Below are 26,150 nucleotides of genomic sequence, written 5' to 3'. Positions count from 1 at the left end.
TATCTTCAAATAAAAAAAGGAAATGGATATGACTGGATTTTCTTTGAATGAAGTCAATTAGGAAAAATTAAGTACAATTTTTCTCACCGGCCGGTACCAAATGACCTATGGACTGGTACTGGTCTGCACACCAGGGGTTGGGGACCCCTGATCTATACAATCTTCCATTTAGAAACGGCTGTTTAAAGGGAACTGCATTTCTGATGTGGCCCTCGGGGAAAATGAGTTTGACACCCCCGACCAAAGACATCTTTAACTATTAGCATGTAGCAATAGCATTTTGAGTCAAATCTGTATAATAAATTAGACATCTTACAGTTATTGTCAGTCATAAAGCGGGTTTTGTCTCAAAAGGTGAGTGACTGAAAGTCTATATTGGGATAAATATATGACACCAATCAGCTGCTATCTCAGTGAAAAGATGCTCGCTATAACACGAGGGAAGCTCGACAACAGGCATCGTGCCAGATTTAGAAGAAAAAACTGTTTGACTTTATAAACGCAGGTTACGTTTCAGGCTGTGAACCTTTCTTATTGAGTTTGACCCCAAAGCATTGGTCGACTGTATTTCTGGAACTTGACAAAAACACTATTTCACCAACTGCTACACACACCAGGCTACAAACGCCATTTGCCAACACTAAAAAAATGCTTCAATCCAGGCTAGCAAGTTTTAAATCTACGACAGTTGATGGCCATTCCGACCTAATGACCATAAAAATGACTCAGGCATTTTAACGGAATTAATGACCGTCTCTGCTAGCATTGAAAACCTTGGCCGCAAAAATGAATGAGGAATGTGTTGCCAAGCAGCCCAGCTGTAACTGCCCAGCAAAATGAGGGTTAGCGTAAATCTCCGGGCTACGATCATGTTACTTCATCAACGGGGGGATAAAGTGCGATGTTCCAAATTTACGACCCCGCCACGACCCTCATCCCGGCTGAACGCCACAATTTCTACCTAATGACATCAACGTTGTTATGTCCGCGCCTGATCATATCTCAGCTCTGTCATGCTACAGACGTTGACTAGCCTGCGGCGTCGCACGCTTTATTAGGGACAATCCGTATTATTTGTTTACGTGCAGATTTGTCAGAGAGTGTGGCTTCATGATTGCACGGCGTCAGAGCCACCTACGCAGCTGTACATCATGTACAGTAGCCCTATAAATAATGCATCGGTCTCGTGTAAGAGAGCGTGCGTGTCTGGTCTCACAGAGCTGGATGTGTGGACGACGCCGAGGGAATATTAATGAACTCCCTGTCACTGGATGTTGACAGTGGTTCATTTTCCGGAGATCCTTGATTGTGATGTCGCTCCGTTTGCTCGAGGACACGCGGGCAGATGTACAGTGGCAGACATGAGCATCAGTGATAACGCCCCGAGGGCGTCGTCATGGTCACACTGGACCGGTGTTATTGGCAGATAATGTGTTCTCGTAATTCAGTTCAATTCCACTTCACCATTAGGCGGCCGTTTACTTTCTCACGTAGCATATTAGCACGTGCATTCACGAGAGCTCGTTATTGATTAGAATGGCATTGCTCTGTTAGCTTCGGAGTATCGGAATGCAACACTAGAGCTAATACGTTTAGTACAACTACAGGTTGGATGTTTAATGGCCTCTTGATGGCCAGTGCTGTCCTGTAGCCAGCCATGCTAGGGCGGCAGTTGGTGCAGGGAGAAGGATGCTGTCAAAGCTCACAACAACTGCACTGACAGAGACCCTCATCCTCTCCACGATGTGCTGCTGGGACACAGGAGCATCATCAGTCACAGACTGGTTTGACATAGGTGCTGTACAGAGCAACAGAGGAAATCACTCCCATCTGCAGCCGTCAGACTCTTCAGCTCCTCCCTCTGAGATTCTTATTACGGCACCGGTCAACGTTCTGATTCATTCTGATTCCTTGCAGTCATTCTATCCAACGAGTTCATGCAATATTTTAGTCCATATGTTAAATAGTTCAGTAAATATATGGAATATTTTAGTCAATACATGCAATACTTTGGTCAATATATGCAATTCTAAAGTATACATATATGCAATATTACAGTCTACATATGCAATATTTCAGTCAATATATGCAATTTAACGTATATATATGCACTTTTAAAGTATATATATATATATATATATATATATGCAACATTACAGTCTATATATGCAATATTTCAGTCCATATCTGAAATATTGTAGTAAATGTATGCAACTTTTCAGTTAATATATGCAATATTTCAGTCAATATATGCGCTTTTAAAGTATATATATATATGCAATATTACAGTCTATATATGAAATATTTTGGTAGATATATGCAACATCTCAGTTAATATATGCAATACGACAGTCTATAAATGCAATATTTGAGTAAATATATATAAATATATGTATATAACATGATACAGAACTTTACAGGTCGAAGTTGGCTCCTTGTCTCTTAAATAGAAAAAGCCATAACAACAACAACAACAAAAAGAAAAATATATTTGACGTCTTAGTAACGTGCAGCAAGTCTTGCACGATACCTGACAGTCTTGGTCCTCAGACCGGTTGTATTGCACACCTGATTGATGCAGATCCTCTGCTCTGTCTCGTCACTTAGTCTCTGCTGCTGCTGCTGCTAGACTTTTATGTGAGGTTTTTTTTTTTTTTCATTTTTTTCACGAATGATGAAATTATTTGACACAATCGGTGCTGCTTTTGTGTTCCGTTTGTGAAAACAGTCCTGTCTAGTTCCTGTTCATCTGTACTCAGTATCTGACCGAGGAGGAGGTCTGTAAAGATTATCAAATTAAGCGGCTCCTGTTTCTAAAGCCAGGTATTTGCATGATTGATTTTTGATTTGTCATTTTTAAATTAAATTTACTTGGGTAAAAAAAAATTGTAAATACGAAAATGAAGACAAAAAATATGGCTCCTAACCTTGTCTGAAAACATGATACAGAAGAGCAAAAAACACAAGAGCAGGTTCTAGCAATGAACCAACTTTTTTTGGGGGGTCAACATGAACCTTGATATGTTGTTAGTGGTATTTGTGGGGCCACATGAACCCTGAAGAGCGTGTTTTTACTCCTTTGTTTATTTTATTACAAGTATATTAGAAAATATATTTTATATATAATATATTTAATGGTATATTTGTCCAAAAAAATCTCATTTTTTTTTCCACTTTCAACATTCATCAAGCGGGCCATATTGAACCCCAAAGCGGACCGCTTTTGGCCCACGGGCCATATGTTTAACACCACTGCTCTATAGAGATAGAATAAAAGATTAAAGAGTAAATGACGGTCTAGTACTCAGCTAGTAAAAAAAAAAAAAAGACACACTACAAAAATACTCTTAATACTCAATACTTTCTGCGCTTGTGTCGTTAGTTATATTCCAAGTCCGTTAAAGGCAACTGATTGATTGTGGAACTGAGGCGTCAGCCATACAGACATGCACTAGAGCGATTTCGGGAGTTCAGTGTCTCAAGCAAGATGTGATGTCTTTCTCTCGAACACCTACACCCGTACCCTCTACTGTTTCTTTTCTCTGTCCCTCTGTCCTTTTACTGTCCCACTGTGGACGACAGCTCCAGGTTAACTGGTAACTGCCGCTCCTCTCTACGGTACAGTGTAGTCAGACTGAGAGATGACAAGGATCTCTATGGAAACGCTGCTATATCTGTCCTCAACACATCACATTTTTATACTCTGTCACAGAGAGAGAGAGAGAGAGAGGGTGAGAGAGTTTGGGGGGGTTGCCATCTTTCCAGTAAAAACCTTTGAATGGCCAAACCCCTGCAGTTAGCAGTTAGCAGTTAGCGCTTAGCGTGTGAGACTATTGTACCGTAGCCAAGGATACCTACAGAACACAAATACATGATGCGTGACATGAGTGTCATTAATCAAGTACTGCACGTCAGCACTTTTTTTCATTAGTAAAATTATTATTATTTCTACATTTCATGTTCTCTTTTACCACTCTATCCTCTGAGGTCCTCTTTTTGTCCCCTCTTTTTCTCTCTCTCTCTCTCTTTGTCCCCTCGGTCTCACTCCCACACATGCATTATCTATTAGCCGTGGCTTGTCAGGGCAGCAGTCCTGTGTAATTGGAGACAGGCAGGGCAGATTGCACACTGTCACATTAATTTGCCGTGGCTAACTGGTCGTACACCGGAGCAGAAATCAATGTGCCCCCCCCCCCAACCTTTATCTCCCCAGTGTCATCACCACTGACACCACTACACCTGTTGGCCTTTAAAGCCCCCACGGTTTCTTTAGCCTGCTACCCCGCTACGTCTCGTCAACTACAATGGGTTCCTGAACTTTTCTACATACAGAAAATTGAGGTCGTCGAACCCCTGGTTTAATTCACCAAAATTTGCAGCACGGATTGTAGCATGAATGAAATTCATTTATATGAAGACATCTCCTGAGCTCCACTACCTCCACTAAAAAATATAATAATTTTCCAGGGTTTGTTGTGGTTTGCGATGAGTATCCACAGCACTACTCAAAATCTCTCAAAGGGATATACTGTATATATATATATATATGAAGTTTTTTTTGCTTGTATGGTCATATTAACATGCTGAAAGGTACAGTCTGTTAAGTCTTGTAATGATTAAGTAAAAAAATACAATTATTTTTTTAATAAAAAATATGCATATTTGTGTTAGACAGATTTTTGGATTTTTTTTTAAAATTTTTTTAGGAATATTTAATCAAAAATATTTTTGACATAGGATGCAACGAAATGATTCATTTAAGTAACTCAAGTGTCGTCAATATGCCAGGCTTATTAGTAGAGCTTCACTGCTGATAGTACTCACTTTGAAATAAGCACCTCGTCTTCAGATTGTAATTATATTTCTATTACATTTTCAGTTCCTTCAAGACTAAGAAGCAGTTAATTAAAACCCAGACTTCTGAGAAAAATGCTCTCTCATTGTCTATTGTCGATTGATTAACAGCGCTGTATTGTACTCAGGGAGCGCAGGGAACATTTGAGGCTCACTCAGAATTTCTGCCGAAGCGTCCGGGGCTGGATTTAGAAAATGCTGACTTATTGATGTGTTTTCTTCACATCCATTATGAATGGACATTGAAATCCATCATTCGCTGGTTTATATTTTAGTGGGTCTGAGACCCGGCCGGTTGCGTAAGCATTGTAAATGTTAAAAGGAGGGATCAGCACCATGGACAGCGCCAGAGCATCACAGTGTGAAGAGGTTAGGTTGGAGTCCATAGACAGAAGCAGTTTTCTTTACTACCAAACCAGGTTGCATATACCAAATGGTCAACTATTTTATCGAGTCAAATATATACATATACATATATATATACATACATATATATACATATATAGATACATATATACATATATAGATACATATATACATATATAGATACATATATACATATATACATACATATATATACATACACATATATATATACATATATACATATATAGATACATATATACATACATATATATACATATATACATATATAGATACATATATACATATATACACACATATATATTTGTATTCAATACTAGCGTTAACATAGAAAAGGCATTATTATGAATGGATCAAGTACTCATCAGTCAACAGCATAGTAAAATAAATAAATAAAATGTATGGGTAATCTATACTCAACACAAATCTAATATTATTCTCTGACATCATTTCACTATTTCCATGAGTCCATGTTCAAATATAGCAATGTAGGGCCTCCTGCTTTGATGAATTGATATTTTTTGGGTGAGGTCACATTTCCCAGCCTAATACATCACCGCAGCAGCAGCAGCTCACAGACTGAACAATGCTTTCCTTATTTGTCAACAAATACCCCCAGTCTTCCATGTCCTGTGACAAAACACACACCCACCCTTCCCCCTCAGCCACTGCCACACACACACAGGAACGCCTCGGTGGATTCATGCATCAGAATGAGAAACGGCGAGGTGTCCTAATCGTAACAGGAGGGAGTGGGCGCATTTGTAATTTCTGATCCGCCACTAATTACAGCCGTAACAAGGCCCAGGAGAAGAGACGGTCGCCGGTTTAGACGTCTTCCAGCCTGACAGCGGGGTTAATTAACAGCCTTCCACCATGATTAAGATGGGACAAAAACTAAATACATCAGGATACAAGCACACATATTTAAGACACATCCGTATTGCATATTGCGCTGGCGACGGCGTGCGCACACACGCACAAAGTTCCTCTCGACATTCAGAGCTCACATTAGGATAGCTGCACTCTGCCCATCTATTCCAGCACTAAATTAGCCCCCACCTCACCTCTCAGTGGGAAAAGCCTCAGCCATCATGAAGCCAGTCGCCTCAGAGCTAATGCATTCAAAACTAAAGCCACGTGACTTATTAATACGAGCACATGTACTCCAGAATCATTTTGTCAATCCTACGAACGTCTCTTGTGATGAAAGCACAGAGGCTTCAAGGGCCTACGGTACAGTGCAGTACTACACGGCTGCAAACGCAGTAACCTCCACATTCTAATCCCTCTGGAATCTATACAGTGTTCCCTTCCGGTCATAAATAAAAGAAGTCATAAAAAAGTAGTGAAAAAAAAAACCCAACATATTACAGTGCTTATTATTTACTAGAAGTGACCCCCGTTTGAATTCCAGGTGACCCCAAATCGGGTCCCGACCCCTAGGTTGAAAAACAAAGCATTTTTTTTAATCATTCCCAATAATAATCAGCAATGAATCCTGAAAGATTACTTTGTTAAAAAATATTTTTTTCTATTTTTAGAAATATATATATACATATATATGTATATTATTTTTAAATATAATGAGGGGACGTCCATGTTCATTTAAATTCTCATACTCTTATCCGTGGCCTTCACTTATATGTCTTATTGAGAGACGTTTTGGTTGTTGCTATGGTTACCATAATATACTGTGCTGCGAGAAATGATTGGTAACGGTTTGTTAATTATTCAACTGTTCCCACCACATGCTGCGAGAAATGATTGGTAACGGTTTAATTATTCAACTGTTCCCACCACTGAGCATTTGTGGACACCTGTCAGCAAAATTAGACGCAAAGACAAGCACTTAGCCGGCGAGCTAAAGGTAAAGGTCCACCACTAAGAGCGGCCTTGCTCGTTCTTCCCAGAAACGATCGACACCACGCTCCTGTCCGTGCAGTAACAGCAGAGCTGCGGTCAGGAGCTGATTAGCAACGCACCGTCCGTCTGAGCGCGCTCGGATCATTTACAGCACCTAACCCTACATCGTGATGCCCATGTTGTGTACACTAGGCCGCCGCATTGACATCGATGAAGCTGCCGTCGTTCTAAACTCACTTTGTTGGACCATATGGATGAAAGTCCTTTTAGTTTTTGCTAGCATGTTGCTAAAATTAGCTTTTCATCAATTGCATTTAAAACAGTTACCAGTGAAACACATTAACCTTTAACACGTTGATGCACACACTGTCAAACCCTATTGTAGTGTTCAATGACCATTCATTACCTTTGGTGAGCGAGCAACGGTTGCTAGGTAAATTTGATATTTTTAAATTGAACAATGAAATTGATTTATTCAACTAAATTATCGTTTTTATTACTGCTCTTGTTTTAATTGCCTGCTGATCTTTAATCATTTGAGCATCGTGATTTGTCTGAATAATTTATTTCCAAAGTCTAATCCAATTATTCATTACGCCCAGATTGTTGTGAAACGTTTGCACAGTCCATATCCACATGAAAAAGAAAAAGAAAAAAAACTACTCCGAGTATAAATGCGGTTAAATCAGAGAGCAGATAAGATAAGTTGCCAGGTCTGCACAACAGAAGGAAATGTGTTTCGAGTCTTCTACTGAGTCGAGCAACTCACTGCAGTTGAACGCTGTTTGAGAAGACAGGGTCAAGAGTCGATGAGGGCGGGCTGCATATAACGTGGGTGTCTTGCGAGGAGCCACCGAGGCCCACCATGGACAGAGGGATATCAGGGAACAACAGGCAATTCTCACAGTCGGGGTTAAGAAGCTGCTGGTTCTACTGGAGCGAAGGTCGTACACAAGCCGGGTCGATACCAGCCAAGCAGTCAGGAAGTAAGTGGCGGAGAGTCGGCGTGAGAGTGAAGACAGTCAGACAAAGAGTGAGTGGAGTGATGGTGAACACAGACTGGATGGATGGAGATGGAGATGGAGATGGAGATGGAGGGCAGGTGGACGCGGGTGTTGCTGAGCAGAGGTGGACATTTCACCAAGATGGCAAGATCGAATCCCGGTTAGGGCGGTTGGCGCCTTCCAGTGGACTCACTACCCATGGGAAGGTTTAGGGTGTTGGTACGGTGCAGTGTGATTTGGGTAGCGGTAGTGGAGACCCCCGCCGCCGCGAACCGGTAACAGATAAGTGGATGAAAATGGACGGACGGATGGACAGTCCGGGCTGCGATCCAGCACAACCCAACCGCCATTTCTTCCAATTGGTTACGACTACAACCCGTCGTTACGGCGACGGGTGAAACGTTTACAAACGAAACTTCACTTCTGCTGCATTTGTTCCATCACTTCTTTCCAAATTGCAGAATAAAAACTTAATATAACGTCGAACACTCGTGATAAATGCGACGGAAATTAATGAACAGATGTTCATTAATTTGCCGAGCGACGATAATCACTTCCTGCCGTCTGCTGTGTAGTTAACAAACTGCTATCAATCTTCTCATCTAACTCCGAGGAGCTTTACGCGTACGGAATGACGATGTTAAAACAAATATTAAAGTACTTCATTCTTTCATATTTATAAGTTGACTAGCTCAGTAAAGTCACTGAAGATTTTTGTATTTCTGGTGACTTTTTTTTTTTTTCCTCTTATTTTGTCTTTTTGTCTCTTTTAATCTGCAGGGGTTCATCCGATTACTTTGGGCGGCGACGTATCACGAATTTTCGACTCTCGATACAGATTACATATATCAAAACATGTAGGAAAACGGAACCTGTGCAGCAAAGAGCCGTAAAGACCACACAGGAAGTGGGGTGAATTAATCACTGTCGGCTACAATTAGATCTGACGACACCGTAAATATTAACACTGACAGGACAAGTATAAAAAAAACAAAAATACTTGTGAGCCGTAATACATGCAAAAAAAAATATGGCGTACCATTGACGAATGTAAAAAGAGCCGTCGGACAAGACTTACTTAATATATGTACATGTAGGGCAAAGGTAACTAACATGGTGCATCGGGGCATAGACTACCTTAGTGCCCTGTTCTAAAAATAAAACTAGTCAAAAAAGAGGGTCAAAAAAACGTACTGTTACTGTGCTTTTTGGATCAGTTACTCTTGTAGCGATATTCAAATGGTTGATTTTGTACGTCCCAGAACTTGACGGCACAGCATTAGTTCACTTTTTGATTACTACGAACAAGTAGCTCTTGGTAGTACTACTGTAAGTACCCTAGAGGTAGGTCATTGGTTCAAAAAGGTTTTTTTTCCAATTTCCAAAAACTCTGACTTTCATTCAGTATTTTTGAACCCATCTACTAACTCCCCCCTCCCCCTCCCCCCCATGAAGCTCTGCTCCACAGACTGAACCGTACTGTTCAGGCCAGACTATAAACAGATTAAGTTTTTATTTAGACCAGAGCTGTCTTACACGTCATATAAATTGTAGCGGCACCCTGACTTCCTCCTGAGCACATTCTGCTTCATCTGCCGTGCGGGTGAGTGGGGGGGGGGGGCTCCGTGTGCGATGTATAATGCAAACCTGGAGCATTAGCCTCCCCTCGAGAGAGTTATGACTCAGTGACAGCCCTGTTGTGAAAGAGCAACTGGGAAAAAGGGGGCGGCAAAGTGGGGAGGGGGCTGGAGGGAGGGAGGGAGGGAGGTTTGGTCTGCTGACCTTAAAGCGAAGAGGAAAAATCATTGTTGGAGAGAGGGGGGCAGTGCTGATGATTTGAAAATAGAGGTCGTTGGAGGGCGAGTTAGAACGGTCAGTGGGTCGGAGCGACCAACTGATTTGGGGAGTGGGATATAGTGGTAGAGTTGGAAGCCACAGGTTTTTCTGAAACCATCTGCGTAAGGAGCATCTCCTTCTGGGAGGACTGATTCAGAGCTATGTGATTCATGTGTATTTTGTCTGCCCTACGCCGGTGCGCATGTGTTTGGGAACTCGAGGCTATCTGTCTGCACAACGGATGAGCGTTCTGTTATTCACATATCAAGACTGAATTCCGCAGGGAGGACAAGAATGTAAGGCAAACAGTGAGCGAAAAGAGAAGCATCCGCGAGCGCCTCATATTTTTCCATTGTATTTTCCACGGCCTTCGGGGCTAGAATGCATTTCAATTATGCTCTGTTAAACCCTCTTTATTATTTTTCATGCCGCTGTTCGGCAACCTCTAAAACAGGGGTCTGTGTTAGCTATGTCTGTCGGAGGGGACGGAAGAGGGGGGGGGGGCACGCAAATAAAATGAAAGAAAAACCACATTTCTGTCTAACGTAATGGGAATAATGTCATAAATGATGGGAATTATCAATAGATGGATGGATGATAGATGGATGGATAGATGGATGGATGGATAAATGGATGATAGTTTGGTGGAGATAGATGGATAAATGGATGGATGATAGTTTGGTGGGCCTGATTTGGCCCACTAGCCACCAGTTGATGATCACTGCTCTATAACATCCGTACAATCGCTCATGCTCAGTTTTTTTTTCTCTGACCGCTCAGGAAGAACTCCTATTTTCTCCTCCACTACAGTAACTGGAGAGCCGCGGAGCATTTAGCCGGTGGAAAGAGAGAAATGAATAACTGACGAAGCTCTGTGGTTTATTTGTTGTTAATTGCCGCGGTGCAGCCATAGATTACTGAACATGACAGTGTCTTTTTCAGAGAAATCTATCTACCGTGACCTCCCGGCACTATTACAGCAAGGTCAAAGAACACAGAGGGAAACCAATCGATACAATATTGAGTGTTGGAGTGAAACGAGTCTGAGGCATGGGGACAGGACAAGGAAATAGAAGAAAGAGAACGTGGACACAGAAACAAAAAAAAAAAGAAAAGAAAAGAAAGAAAGAAAGATTGGGGTCATAAAGCATAAGCGAGTAAAATTGGGTAGCGCTTCAGAGACACAGAGGAGGTTTTGGAGTTCTAAAAAGGACTGAACTAGGTAGAACCCGATGAGACCGTTGACCCCAAGAGTACTGCAGCCTGGCAGCAACATCAGTCGACGGCAACACACCTCAGAGAGGAACACAAGTTCATACTCTGTCCATGCTCTCGACTGCAGTGTTACGCAATAGGTATGCTGAGTATTTCTGTGTTTAAAACGTCCTGTAAAATTCTAAGATAAAGAATTTGATTTTGTTAATTGTAAAAAATTGTTAAGAAGGTGATCTACAGAGCTTATCCCCCTGGGAAACTCTCTCTTTAACCTTGTAAGGGTCATTTTTCTAACCTGGAAAAGGCCTTGGAATATGTCCTTGATTTGACATTTGTTTTTGTTTTTTTTCTTGGGTTTGGTTCTGTCTTGTTTATGGGCAGTCTTTATTGGTGTTTACTGTGACTGACTCCATATAAAAGCAACAGACCAAAGGATTCCGTTTTCTTATGTATTTTGCGATAGGTAACGCTCCAAATTACAGAAGAGATTTGAGTTACGCAGCGGCCACGGCCAGGAACTCACCCTAACGTAAGTCGAGGACCCGCTGTAGTCTGCAGGTTTCACGTTGAGAGAAGTCCGGCCAACCTGCAGGCTAAAGCGGGTCCTCGACTTACGTTAGGTTGAGTTCCGACCCGCTACGTCACTCAAATTTCCTCTGTAATCCTTCGTAATTTGAGTGATCTAGCGGCTAGGAACTGAGTTGGTTACAGGCACACTGGTAAGGATGATTCCTGATGGTGCTCCAGGCATTTCCTTCTGGGAGGAGACCCTGAAACTGACTGTAATGACTCCCCTTAAACTTGGGACCAGTCCCAGAAGGGATGGTTGATTTTCTGGAGAACAGCCTCCAAGCTTCTCGGCCCAAACCTCTGCCCCAAATACACAGTAGAATAAGAGACAAGAAGATGCGTCAGACAACCTTCAATGGGTCACTCGAAATATGGCTCGAGTTATTCCATGCAAAAGCTTCGTCTTTTTCCCCAAACAGAAAAAAAATTCTGAATTTAGCTACACACAGAAGAAAAACAAGGACTACAATGCAAGAAAGTTTTCTTTTAGAAAGTACTGAATTTAAATAGAAATGGAAACAAGAGAATGAAAAAAAAAAAAAAAAAACGACAAAAACACAAACAGATTTATGTAGATAAAAGAGATTTCCCATGCCAGGCTGGCAAATAGAAAGATAAAGACAACTCATATTAGCCAGTGTGTGTGTGCGAGGAACAGATAATGAGGTGGCATGTGAGTGTTGTGCTTACTCTAATTAACTGTATCAATTCTGTCAACAGCTTCTAGTTCTTTGATCAGCACGCCGTCTGCCAAAAAAAAAGGCCCCGAAACGCTGCCGTCAGTCACAGCCGTCACGCTCTCGGTGGTTTTTTTAAGCTTCTCCCAAAACGACAAAAGGAGATTCAAATGAGCATCACTGGTCAAGTCAGATAATTGGGAGCATTTTCTCTTATTGGCATTCGTTTCTCATTTTAATTCAATTCAAACACTGGCTTCGTTCATGTCCCCTTCACATCGATGACATTCACTTAATTTAAGGTTTCCCCAGGTTTTTTTTTTTTTTTTTTTTTTCCCACATCCACATCTATGTTCACACGCACCACTGGCGTGATATGTAAATCGACATCTGCTCCGGTGCCCAATCTCCAGCCCTCACCATGTGTCTGATATGTTAATTCAGCCAACACTGTTTCCTCACCCCACTTCCTTCCCTTCCCTTCTGCTTCCTCTGGTTTACCCATAACCCTGCCAAGAATGAGCAGATGAGGCAGAGGATGGGTGGAATAGGAAAGAAAAAAAAAAAAGGAAAGACAGATCGAGTTAGGGGTGATTGGGGGGAGACGAGAAGGCTCCTTCAAAAAAAGCTGATAACGATGTTGTTATTGTTGGATGTTGCACACGCACGCAAACAGGCATGTGAGCGGCGGCGGAAAAGTCGTTCTTTTTTTTTTCGAGAACAATTGCAGGGAATCCAGGGGAGATAGGCGAGGGTGTAGGAGGAAGGACACAGCTGTAGTCTGCCTGACAGGCTCCGTGCTCCGACGCTCATTAAACGCAGCGTTGCCACCTCATATTTACAAACAACCTGAGAATTTAAAGCATTACTTGACATTTCATACTCCATATCTAAGCAACTAGGGTTTTTTTTTTTTCCCTTAAAACCCACGCACGGCAAAGTCCAACGCCGGACGCTTGCATGTGTACAAATGCAACTCAAAGCACAGGAAACAACATGAATGACGAGCCATTCCTGGGGCATTGTTCTCATTCCAAGGCCTGGAGTGCGCTTTGATTTATAAAAAATGAAATGGGAAAAGACCTGTTTCCCAGAGATCCACAGTTGGCTGTGCTCACAGCTTTTGCTGCCTTGACTGACTTCTAAGTGAATACATGAATGATAAAAGATGCTCGCTGTGCCTCTCGGTGATGCTGGATATAAGTGAGGCCGCAACGGCTGTAAGTAGGGCCCTGTTGAAAATGAAAGAAAAAAAAGACCTTGGACATTTATCTAGATGTAAAACGCACCTGAATCTCTTAACCACAAAATCTCAGTGCTCTCGCAAAAGTACTTTATATATATATATATATATATACATAAAATATATACTATAATAAAGTCCATCCATCTATCTATCTATCATCCACCCATCTATCCATCTACATATATGTACATACACAAATATAATGCTGTATATACACATACATACACACATACATTAACGTAGATGTTAGAAGAACTTGAATCTGTCAACTTCAAAAACTCCGAGTTCTCCCAAATGTACCTTATATTTTTTGCACTAATTTCCAATATGTTTCTTTGTGCTCCTGCACAAGGAATAAGAACATACAGAGAAAAAAAAAAAAACAACCAAACGTGAGTCATGTTCTCTTATTACTTGGAGCGACCAAAGCCATTTATCAAGCAAGGGCTCATTTATCAAGGGAGCAAAATAAATCCGCTACTAATTTTGCCGAAAAATGCAACATTTATCAGTTTGATCCCGCTGGCACAATGAAGACCGATCTCATGTCGGGACTGAAATTATACGCTGTGGTCCAGTCGAGGGTTTGTTTTTATCTTACATGACAAAAACTGTCTTTTTTTTTTTTTTTTTTTAATTTTAAGAGAGAAAAAAAAACGGGGTCAAATTTAATTGACTTGAGTTAAACAGTACCTTTTCATTTCAAGAGCGTAATTACATCATCAACTCGCAGGTGGTACGATTACAGCAGCTGATTAGTACCAGCCAGAGCTCAGTATTAATTGAGGTGTGAATAGTTTATTAGAAAAGAATTATTTCCACGTAGTTACAGCACAGAGCTGATTCTCTCAATATTACATACAGAGTTTCAACAAATTCTTTACACAGAGCCAACATGACCATCGCCGTGACATCTCAGCATAACGCGTGAAAGGAACGTGTTACAGCCGAGGGACCGTGAACTCATCATATAGGTACATCCGCAGCTCAGAAAAATATGACGTGTGAAGGGCTTCTTACACGAGTCTTAGGTTCACTAAACACTGAGTATTGCATGATTTATTTATTTTCTTACACTTGAACGCAAGACTTATATATATATTACAGTGGTTTCCTAACTCTTTTGGCTTGTGATCCCATCGCAAATTTCTGGCGACCCAACATTTTTTGTTTGATGTAATTATGTTGTGCTGCAAGTCACATGATCGCAGCCGCCAAGCCGATATTTTTTTATGCCCTGCGTTTCATTTGTGGTGTTTTTCTTTTTTTTCATTTCATGCCCTGCGTTTCATTTGTGGTGTTTTTTTTCATTTCAAAGAGAATATTAATTCATTACAAAATATATTTTTATCAGACATTAAAGCGACCCCATTTGAATTTCAGGCGACCCCACGTGGGATTGCGACCCCAAGGTTGAAAAGTGAACGCAGTATTATTGGATTCTAATTACAATAATAAAGTTGTTTTTTTTAACAATTACGAAAAATTAAAAATGTATTATTTCCATGTAGGGTTGAAATTAAAAATGTATTATTTCCATGTAGACTTGAATATTTCTATTTTTTTTTTTTACCAGTTCTTCCTTGTGCTGTAATCTAAGACAGCCGTGTCTGCCCTGAGTTGTAATTTCAGTGAAACCGATACAATCCTTAAGGAAACTAGGCAAGGATTTAGAGAAGGTTATTCCAGCAATGATCACATCTCCTTACAGCAACATATTGATTTGTATTGTTTTGCCTTTTTTCTGTTCTTCCATTGATTACTGCATGGTATCCGATACAGTACGAAGGAATGGATTGGGGCTGAAACTGCTGAATGCAGATAATAAAATCAAATTCCTGGATGTAGTAATAAATACACGCTACATACATTGAAACATGTATTTTTTTTTTTTTTAAACATACTTTTTCATCTGTTTATTGGATCGGACATGCGATGAAAACGGATCATCCTGGCAATATGAGAATCCTCTCCATAAAATAATCCTGCATTATTCAACTTGTCTATAAATCAGAAACCTAAAAAAAACCAACAGGAAATACAGAAATGGAGAGGATTTTCAAATGTATAAAATTCTTAAATATTCCTTTTTTTTGTCATAAGACATTATTTCTATGTCTAGTATAAAGGTTGAAACTAAAGATCAAATTATAAACTTGTTGAACTCCAGATTTGTTTTTCTTTAAAAAACAAAAAGTTCACTAGGCCTTTTTGAATACAGAGCTACAAAAACAAGCAATTTCCAATGTGCAGCGTCATCGCAGTTAAAAATGAACGACGTCAGACAGTTTCAGAAAAGTTTGTGGCCCCGAAAGGAAACTTTAACAAAAGGCAAATCGGGACAGTAGCTGCATTTGAAGACGTCTTATGTCAGAGGAGCCAGAAGTCAGTTCTACTTCAAACCTTTCCTTCAGACACAGATGAAAAGAAAAAGTCTTTCTTTTTATTGGACAAAACTCGTTCAAGAATTAATTTTGTTATGGTGACTGAGTTGTCAGCGAGATGTTACAGAAAGTTTGCTTCTTATTTTTTCCCTTTGTATCAATCGGAACACTGTATTGAAGCAGATGACATAAGAAATAAATATATATATATAAACACATATATACACCCACATATATACAAAAGTATATATATAAATATATATATATTCCTGTCCACATGCATCCTATTCACATACACATACATACTGTATATACATATATACTAGGGATTTCCAATAATATCGTCAGATATTAGCATAAATATATAATATCAGTACGAATTGTTATCAGTTTTTTCTCCGATAAGGAGAGTTTTGCCTGATATGCTGGAATCGTTTATAGGGTCTTGAGACATTTACCTCAGTTTTGACGGTAATCGCTCGCATATATCGGTATCGGTTGATATCGGATATCGGAAATTAAGCGTTTGGACAATATCGGCATATCGGCAAAAAGTTAAGATCGAACATCCTATATACATACTAGTACATATGTATACATATATAGACATATATATATACATACAGTATATAGACATATATACACATATATGTATACATATAGACATATATACACATATATGTATACATATAGACATATATACACATATATGTATACATATAGACATATATACACATATATGTATACATATAGACATATATACACATATATGTATACATATAGACATATATACACATATATGTATACATATAGACATATATACACATATATGTATACATATAGACATATATATACATATATTTATACATAGACATACATGTATACACAGATAGACATATATGTATACATATACACACATTACCAACAAAATTCTTGTCAAACAGAAGCAGTTGCTTTGAAATCTGAAAAGTTAGGGTGTTATAAAAATAAAAATGGCCCTCCATGGGTAAAGTATTGCCCTATCTCTGTTTTATGGAAGGTTTTGAAGTTACCCCCCTCTGTGTGGCAGTTAAAACGGAATCGCTGACGTGCGTTGGCGGCTGCAGGAGGAAGTTTTCCACATTGTACAAGTATTTTATTCTCTCGTTTGCAACCGAGGATCGGAGAGATCGATTGCTTGTTTGTCTTTTTTTCCCGCTCGTGTGACAACGCGACATCTGCCGCTCGACAGTAATTGCCAAGCGCTCGGTTCGTAGGTTTAGTTAGACGTGACTCCCTGAGCTTTAAAGTATGTCGCCGTGTGACCTCAAATGCAAATGAGAAAAGCATCCATTCCGTAAAAAAAAAAAAAAAAAAAAAAAAAAAAACAGACGGGCCATTTGAAACGTCCTACTGAGCAGACACAGAGTCTCAGAAGTCGGAGGAAGATAAGAAGGCCCGAGCAGGAACTAAAGTCTGAGTCTTTGTAGTAACAACCGCCCAGGAGACAATTAAAGACATTTTTAGACATGAACTGGGACAACACGGAGACACTCTCTGGGAGCTCGCTCCTCACCCGTGACAAACACGGCGAGAGATTGCCTCTGTACGACATGTTCGCCGCAGTGGGTTGAATCTCCAGAGCTTCAAAGCTAGGAGGTGGTGTCTGGGTCATGCATACAGAACGCTCACTCTGAATTAAACTGAGCTTCTCCTCCTGGATTTTTCAAATGAGTTTCCCCAAGAGTTTAATCACAGGGTTAGACCAGCCGGCTACAGGCATGGAGCGATTACGTGCTTTCGCAAACATTCCATTGCTTGACCGCAGTCTTTTCTGCTCTTCGTTGACCATCATCGTCACTTACGAAAGGATGTTATTATATGGCACCCATCGTCACTTACGAAAGGATGTTATTAAGCTATGTCACATATGGCACGGCATCTTGACCTTTTTGACCTTAAGGCCCAAATTTTTATAGTCCAAATCCATAGTTGAATATTAAAACAAATCCACATAAAATTTAGAAAGCCAAAAGCAATATTTGATAGTCGGGATTTGTACCTACGCAAAAAAAAAGGGTTCCGGCTAACGTTCGCATTTGGGTTTTTTTTTTACGTTTTATAGCATACAACTAGCATACAGACGTAGACAGCATTCTTCTCTGCATATTGGAGCACGTCAAAGAACTGACTGATGCATTAGCGCCACTATGTGGCTGAAAGCTGCATTGTAACTGAAAGTAGTGCATGGTTAACATATCTCTAGCATCTTCAGTTCGTAAGGCCCACAGGTGGAAAAAAACGTATGATTTTGCAGGCCACTAGGTGGCGCTAAGTGGCCCACGGCTATACGATTCATGTACATTTCTGTCAGTATAAACATGTACTGATTCTACCACCACGCCTGGTCATGTTACAGAGCCAACTTCTCCGCGTGGTGTAAACATTGCACCTCCACCTTGTTTTCCCGTATTTCATCACCACCACAGCCCCTGGCAGAGAGAGTTTCGTCAACAAAAAGACTGAGGTCTGACCTTCTCCTACCACCTCCCATAACAGCCCAGCGCAAACATCGCAAAAACCTGGACGTGCGAGCGAGTACATGACGACATCAGCCATTCTCAGACCTCACTGTCGTAACGCGGCGGTCAAAAACAATGTGAGTTGCTATGTTAATGTAGTGCTTCTCAAATAGTGGGGCGGGACCCCCTAGAGGGGCACGGTGAGGTGCTAGGCGGGACATTGAGGGGCTTTCAATGGAATACGACACGCTAGACACAAGCGTACAACCTCGGTAATGCTTGAATGATAACAAGCCACTAGGTGGCAGCAACTCAAACAGTGGTTTGTGCAGATAAAAATATAAATATTTTGGTTTTCTCAATAGTATTTCAATACACGAGGTGTGGGTCCGGGGTGGCACGACGGGGCGTGAAAACATTTCTGTCCACAAGGGGGGGTGGGCGTGAGAGAAAATAATTAAGAACCACTGCGTTAATGGAAGTTTGAAAAATTGTTTTAAGAATCGAAGACTCTTGAAGAAGTCATTTCTAATAAATGTCATACTTCGGAAATTAAAACGTAGCCATTTCTGGCCCTGACCTTAGTTTTATTACCGCCAGCTACATCCCAGTTGTGTATTAAAAAAAAAAACATAACCCAAAACTAAATTCGAGTTTGGACGCCGGGAGCCAAAAAAAAGGGATTTTTTTTCCCTCAGTGATTAGAACCATTTACTGCCTCACCTTCTCCTCTGGATGTGCGTGAAGGCCACCGGTGTTAATCAGCGGATAAATCACGATAATGAAGACTTGTGCTCTTTCTCAGCTTCCCAGTGTGAGGCGGCACACTGTGTGATTTGTGCGAATTTTCTACACTCCACAATAACACCTTCCGCGGTGCTCGGCTGCTCTGTAGGTGGACAGCTCGTTGTCAGCCTTTTCAGCCTGGTTTATATATCCTGCACGTACACACACATTGGCCGCTCTCATCATTATAGTCTGGAGCGCAGACATACACATAGTGGAGAGCTGGAGGAGTAATGGATAGACAGAAGAGGGAGAGAACGAGTCAATGGACTCAGGAGGAAAGATATTCAGGCACATCATTAGTGCCAGGAATGGAGAGATCTAGAAAGGAGGAATTTAATGAAGAAGGCGACGTCGTCAGAGCTTAGATTTACAAAAAAAAAAAAAAAAAAAAAAAAAAAAAAAAAAGCAAAATATGGGACAGGACTTTTAACCCTGCGCATCCTTTAGATCCAGGGTGTCGAACTCATTTTAGTTCAGGGGCCACATACAGCCTGATCTGTACAATCACAACAAATACGTATTGCGGGCCGGAATGGCCCCCCGGGGGGGGACTTTTCTGCCCCGCGGGCCATATGTTTGACACCTCTGCTTTAGATGCTCCTATAGTCAGTCACTAAGGGTCAGTTCGTATTTTAAAAGCCATATTACTGAAGTAAACAACGCCTATATTTTATATTAGCATAGCTTTAGCAACCATACCTGCTCACAAACAATGCTTTTCTGCATATTTTTTACCCCTTTTACCAGAAATACACAAACACTCCCAGCGATATCAATAAAGCGAAAAGAAGGAGAGCGAGTTGCTCAGAACTGTCAGACTGACAGATGTAGTTCCCCCTTCAGTGCAGATTATCCTGCTGGGTCTGAAATAGCGGCGGCAAATTGATTTTGTTCATTATTATTTTAGTATAATTGCAACAGCCATAACTGAAACATCAATGTGTAATGAAAGTGAAAAATTGAAGGCGATGAGAGCCGGGGCGAAAGACTGCGAGATGGATTCTTAAACATTTAAGCCTAGGTTCAATATTTGATTAATGCATTTGCAGCATGGAAGTTTTGTTGACTTCCAGCGCTCACGTCGCACTCGGAAAAGCACAGGATTAACCGACGCAGAATCAGCCACTCGCAACGGGAACGAGGTGATATACGATAAAAAGACTTAAAATGGCAAAGATGAAGATTTAGAAATAATAATATGCTGGGTTTCAACAGCAATTATTATTATTATTATTTTATTTAAAACAAAAAAATAAAGGCGTAGACCAACAGTGTCAAACTCATTTTCAGGGGGGCCAACAGCACAATACAGTCACCCTTACAGGGCCGGTTGTAAATAGAAGACTGTATAGGTCAGGGGGCTCTCAACCCCCGGTCCGCGGACCAGTACCACTCCATAGGTCATTTGGTAATTTCATTCAAAGTAATAATATAATATATAATAAAATAACTTGCTTTTTAAGCTCCCGCGGGCCACACAAAACGGCTTGGCGGGCTGCATTTGGCCCCCGGGCCTTGAGTTTGACACATGTGGCTTAGACTGTTAGTAAAGGAGTGCAACATTCTGACCATTTTTTAAAAAAAATCAGTTAATCAGTTTTTATGCTCTTGCCCTACAGCGAGGCAGACTCGTCTGATGTTTTTATGTCCTAGATTATGATGTTAGCGCTGAGTTAGCGTAGCTGAGTGACACAGGTACCGATGTGAGTATGTATGTTGTGTGAGTTCTGACTTACGGTAAGAATCGTGGTACGTCGCTGTAGGATCGGAACTCTGGCGTAAGGCGATGGTTGTCTGTCTCTGTACGTGGTCCTGTGCTGCAGTGGAGAACTGGCCACAAGGGTCCACCGTCGAGCTCCCCGTGGGACCCTGAAATAAAGAGCAGAAGATGAACTGGCTTTTGTTACATTATGTCCCTCAAATAAAACAACAGCTTAAGTTGAACATTAGCAGAGTGCCATGTTTGTTTTGTTTTTTTAGTTAATTTAATCTAGCATCTTCCATTACACTGTGGTTGTCTAAATGTGTGGTCAAGTGACAAAAAAAAAATAAAAATAAAATATTTAAACAGTTGAAATTGCAGAGACACAGGAAAATACACACAGGAACCAACCATGGACTCAATACAACTGACAGAGCCTGAGTGGAGGACACCAGGTGACACCAGTGACACTGATTAACAGAGAGCCACAGCACACAGGTGATGCAGCTGGTTTTGTGTATATTAGATATTGGTTTAGAAAATACAGCTTTAAGAGTCACTAACTAATAAAATAAAACAGCAGCTGGAAAAAAAAACAAAACAAGTTTTGTTTTTTGTTGGGGTTTTTTTTGCACTTAATTTCACTATGTTTTTTATCATAGAAATATCATGTTATTTCTGTAAATAATGAACCTATTTCATTCCTGTTTCGGGATGATAACGGGATGATAAGTAGAAAATTGTTGCCATATTGATTTTAACTCCAATAGTTAAAAAAACATTTTTTGAAAAGATGTCCAATCAGAATGCATCTTTGATGATGGGTGTGTTTCTCAGCTCTTTCAGAGGAAAAAAAAAACAACAACATATTTTTTTGATGTGCGAAGATAAATCATACAATTCCAAACCGCCTCAATCAACCTGTGTGTGTTTTTAAGCGAAGGTTACTTACATTTTCTTTTTCCTAAGCAAAGATGTTGGCAGAGTCTCCTCTTCCTTTAAAAAGCTGTTGAATAATTTACCATGCCCCAGTTTCTATCCATTAGATTGGCACACACTGCAGGATCTCTCTCACCCACGAAGGCTGGCAGCTCTCTGACTCTCTCCCTCTCTCTCTCTCTCTCTTTCTTAAGTTTATTCTCTGCCAAAAGTTCTGAACTGTAAACAAACATCGCAGCAAAAACTTCATGCCACAGAGCTTCTACTTTAATTTTTCAATCTTTTCTTTTTAAGAAAAACAAATATCAAACGTGGAGGACGTCCACTCTTTTGCGTCTTAACTTTGTGTTTTAAATCCTAAACTGAGACGCCGTGACACCTGATGAATGCAGCGGTGCCACCAGAGCGCTGGGACTGCAGGACCGTTCCATCAATATGGTCCCATCCCCGTGTTGAGGACAGGAGGGTGACGTCACTCCCGCTGAGCAGCCGCGGCGGCGTGTTGTCAACAATGAAATAATGATTCCAGCTCACGCTCACATTCAATACGTCAATGTCACACTAACCTAATCACAGGTGTGTGTGTGTCTGTGTGGTTTTTTTTGGACAGGCAGAAGCCGCAGTACTCAAACTCAGTACCCAAACTCACCACAGGCAGAAGCCGCAGTACTCAAACTCCCACACTCACAGTGACAACACGTAAACTCAACACCAGTGATAATCAACTGGTGGCCCACGGGCAGAATCTGGCCTCCAGAACTGTCCGAAGTGGCCCGTGGTTGGATTCCAAAGTCAACATCAAATAAGAATCTTAGACAAAAATGTGATTTTAATTTCACCCCGAGTTGTCTGTCCAGAACAATTTCCGACTCTCTGATTCAAAAATCAACCGATACCGATATTGGGTTAAAGGCAAAGAACCAAGTTTCGCTTTCACTTCAAAAATACTTTAAAGGTCACACAATCCGGGCGAAAGCCAGGCATAAAGTTATCAATTTTTCGAAATTCTTACTGACATTACATAATTATGCTAATACCGGTTGGCCGATATTATCGGACATCCCTATTTATATATATTTTACACATTAATAATATGCAGTAATTGACGCGGCGACAGAAACGAAAAAAGCAAATGCGACGGTCAACACCTTAAAAACGTCTCACACAGAGCGACCGTCAATTCTCAGCAGACGGAGTCGAACCTTATGTAACACGTGACATTTACAAAGAGGTCTGCTCCACATCCACACACACCTCACTTCTCCCGCCTGTCTGTATCCAATCTGACTTACTGACATTTAATTAGTCGGTGAGTGGAGGACGTGTCGTAGCATCAGCCCCGTAGTGTTGCTGACCTTTTACGTCTGGGTCACTCATCTGCCATTAGAGCTCTGCCGTTAGCACACACACACACACACACACACCGACCGACGTCGCACGTACTCGTCTGTCACGCCGTCATTAACCCAGAGCGCATCCGTGTGTTGATGATGAATCAAGTCAGCTGGTTTGGTCCTGAATTACACTCAGGTTGTGAAAATATCCGTCACGGAGGACGTTTTCAAATTGGACTTTCTCCCCACCGACTGCATTCAATCGAATTCACCCCTTTTCCTAAAAACACACAGGGCATTTAGGGCTTTGGGTATCTTACAAAGATTTGGGAAATTGACACAAAAATTTTTAAAAAAATTAAGGAGCGTTATCAAAAAAACTGGTTTACTTTTTGACAAAAAATTTGTTTAACAAAAAAATAAATAAAAAAAATAAAACATACATCATAAGGACATTTAAACTGAACAAACAAAGAAAACTTTGGTACGGAAAATAAAAATAATTTAGTTTTTTTTTTCTTTATTTAAACTTGGTGCCAAACAGTTAAAAGTGCTAATGTAAATTGGTATATTTGAGCAATGTTATAAAATATATATTATTTATATATACACTGTATAACGTTTAAAATTTAGGTTAACATAATTGTATAAAAGGTGTAAGATTAATTTTGGATTCATAATTCGAATTTAAATTGTATTAAAAGCGTATTACGTTTAGGTAAATACGCCATCTATTGGTAAAATACAGGCATTGCAGGGAAAAGGCAGAACTATATAGATAATTCAAATTAGTAACATGAAATTTGGTGGACCGGATTAACAAGCCAAACGGGCCACATCCGGCCCCCCGGGCCGTAGTTTGCCTGAACTAGGGAACGCTATGAGTCCGTGTGAAGTGCTTACAAAACACAAGTTTGTGTCTTTGTGTATGTGTGTGTGCGTCTACGCCAGTGAAACAGAGAATGTTTGTGTATTCGAAGACCGTTCCTTTCAGTAAATTGCATCACTCTGATCAACAGACTAACAAAGTTATCCTTTCATCTCTGGTCAGATGCAACACACACACACACACCTGCACACTTACTCAGAAGTTTCCATTCACCCCCCCGATCCCCCCCCCCCACATGTCTCTTCTCTGCCGTTCGCTGCGGTGACATTTCACCCTGCATCATCAGCTGCCAGACACCTCCTATAAGGATGGGTTTAGAAGCCTTTTAATCTGCCCTCTAAAGAAGTCTTTCCTGTCAATGGAGGCGAACGTGACCCCAATACCAAGGAAAGAAGGGAAGGAATAACTGACGGAAAGAGAGAGAGGGGGAGAAAAAGGGGGGGAGAAGGTTGATGGGAGATCCAGAGTAGCCTTGGCAGTGATCTATCCAACAGGACCTGCGTGCTGGTGTTGGGCTGTCGCCCAGACAATTTGATTTTCCCCAGTTAGAGAGGTTGGGAAAACATCCTCCCCGCAGATGGAGGTTTAAAAGTAAATCACTGCTCTATTGCGGGGGGGGCGAAGAGGACGGATTAAAATCTACAGATGTTGTAGTCAAAAAAATATAGTGAGGGAAACTAGGTTATGTTTACTGGCTATAAAAAATGGGATTTTTTTTTTTTTTTTGGAGAAATTTGTATTTGTTTATGACTGACTAATGCTGTAATAGGTGATAGAAAAGGTTCTGACATATTGATTAAGTATTATTTAAAGTTTTTTTTAAATCTTCTCAAACAGTTTTGACACATTCTATTATAATATCTCCATCAGATTGTTCGAAAAGTTTTTAAATTAAAGCAAACATCAAATTTTGCCGGGCTTAAAAAATAAGAAGTTTAGTAAACCGGTTTTATCTAACCACATCTGATATTTTTACCATTTTTTTTCCTGAAACGGAAATTCAATTTTAGTTCTATACAGTATTCTACAAAGTTCTACAAAGTTCTTTTTTTTTCTCTAGTAAATCTTAGAACTTTGTGACTCCGATTTCCTCCGTCCTCTCCTAACGAGATTCCAGGGTGGCAGCCTGCAGACAGTGTAAAACAGATTGATGAAGACTGTTAAAAATGACGGACGGAACCCATCACTCACCTCAGTTAAAGTCAAGTGATTTTTTTTTTCATTTTTTATTAATGATTTAAAAGAGTTGATTTGAGGAAATCCTAAAATGCAGGACTGTTAAAAAAGCAAAACATTGATTGTATATTCATTTAAATGGGCCCTGGAGTTAATGCTACCTCGTTAAGCCTTCAACGAGCGACCTGTCAGGGCTGAAATGCAGAGCGAGGTGCTGAGTGCCATTATTATGGCCCCTCCATCATGTATATGCCACAACCACTGTCCGTGTGTCACCTCACTTCTTAGTTCCTCCACACCTAACCACGGCATTACATCATCGTCTCGGAATTTTGAGTCACACCTGTCTCCGAAAACTGTGCAAACTGTCTACGAAGTTCTCCTGAAGAGTCAAAGAAATCCAAAGAAATCATTTAGCATCGTATCATATCGTATCAGTTTGCATTGTATTGTATTGAATCCAATGGTATTATTTTGTATCGCGTCAGTTTGTATCGCATTGAATCATATTGTATCATATTCTGTATATTATTATTATTATTATTATTATTATATTATTTTATTATTATATTATTTTATATATATTATATAGATTTGTATTGTAGTGTATCGCATTAGTTTGTATTGTATCGCATCAAATCATATTGTATCGCTTGTATCGTTTTGTATTGTAAAGTTTTGGTTTGTATTGGATTGTATCGCCACAAATCACATTATATTGTATAATTTTTTTTCAATTGTATCATTTTGTATTGTATCGTATTGATTTGTATTATATTGTACC

The sequence above is a fragment of the Cynoglossus semilaevis genome, chromosome 18, assembly GCF_000523025.1.
Source record: "Cynoglossus semilaevis isolate Cse_v1.0 chromosome 18, Cse_v1.0, whole genome shotgun sequence".
Lineage (NCBI taxonomy): Eukaryota > Metazoa > Chordata > Actinopteri > Pleuronectiformes > Cynoglossidae > Cynoglossus > Cynoglossus semilaevis.
This window is presented reverse-complemented; position numbering follows the sequence as displayed.